Source organism: Pundamilia nyererei, unplaced genomic scaffold (assembly GCF_000239375.1).
Source record: "Pundamilia nyererei isolate P.nyererei 1_Seehausen unplaced genomic scaffold, PunNye1.0 scaffold00725, whole genome shotgun sequence".
Classification (NCBI taxonomy): Eukaryota; Metazoa; Chordata; class Actinopteri; order Cichliformes; family Cichlidae; genus Pundamilia; species Pundamilia nyererei.
In genome coordinates this window covers 1-1,514 of record NW_005188126.1, presented here as the reverse complement: position 1 = coordinate 1,514, position 1,514 = coordinate 1, and positions in this window count along the sequence as shown.

Genomic DNA, 1,514 nt, shown 5'->3' with positions numbered 1-1,514 from the left:
TAAACTGAGTCATGTGTGGACGTATTTTACCTCCACAAACAGCCAAGACGTGTTTTGTGATACATGTGGCAAGACAGTGAGGTGTTGTGGCAACGCCACTAACTACGTCAAACACCTCAGAGTAAATCATATCACAGAATATGATGAGCTTATGTTGAGGTAAAATGAAGAGGAGGAGAGGAGAGGAACAGGTGCTGCTGGGGCGAGACAGACGTCTCTCATGGAGTCCTTTAGTTCTGCAGGCAGGCAACGTGTTCAAATAGCACACAACTTCAGGTTTTTTATTTCTATATGATTATTCTGCATTATTAAGCAATAAGAACAAGTAGTCTGATGTCCTGTAATCATTATGAAGATATATTATTATATAATTATTACAATTATATAATGCAATTATATATTGTATTATGAAATACAATGAAACATTACGTTTTCGAGTATCTGTATCGGATCAGTATCGTTGATACCACCCTGAATTTTACTTGGTATCGGATCGGAAAGGAGATCAGTGGTATCGCACATCACTACCATTTAGTCTGTGAAAGCCTGTGTTTAACGGACTTCTCTATTATGTTGCATGCTTATAGACATTACTGTTGTCATTATGTCACTATAGCAATCTTAAATCTAAAGATGGTGATTAAAGCATGAACTGAAATAAATATAAGCTCTCTTCCTCCAATGTTTGACTGTGGTTGCTGTCCATGGTGCTGATCAAAGGCTGGAATGATGCTAATGATAGTATTGCTTTATGTGTGTGTGAAAACGTCAGCATACTTGTGGTTTACTTACAAAATTTAATTAATATTGATGCAGTCCAGGACTTTGCAATGTTTGCATCCAGCCTTTACTGATTAACAAATCAGCACAGAACTGTGTCTTGTAGCTTGGCCCGTTTCCCTGTCTGGGACTCCAAGTCCCATACTATGGTGTTTTTTTTGTGCCTCTATTCTAAGCACACATAAATGTTGAGGAGAAAATTGTTTTGAGCGAAGAAAATTCATTGAAGCATGCAAGAAATGTATTTCAGTGTTTGCTATTATACACAGACAATAACAGCCCTCTCGCTCAGTTGTTGGCATTTGCTCTTGCTCACATCTCTGCTCTGTGTGCTGACAGCCATCTGCGGACCTGCTCTCAGTGCGTCGCTCCTGCTCTCAACATCTGTGCGCTCAACTCTCTGTGCGCCATTATAAGTGTGCCACAACACCAAACAATCATCGACTTGTATGCAAAAATTCTTTTTCCTTTTTAAAAAAAAAAAAGTGCTCAGAATAGAGGTACAAAAATAACTCCCTACATGTCCACATCTATGAAAATAAAACCAATCTTTCACTTAAATAAAAACAGATAAATAACAAATAAAAACAATGAAAACAGAGGAAAACATAATCTATGACCTCATTTCAAGTCAAAAGAAATTATTTGTTAATCAGAATAAAATGAGAAATCATCTCCACATTTCAGCAGGAAGTGTTGTAAGAGTTGCAGTTCTTTTCTTTTTCTTTTTTTTC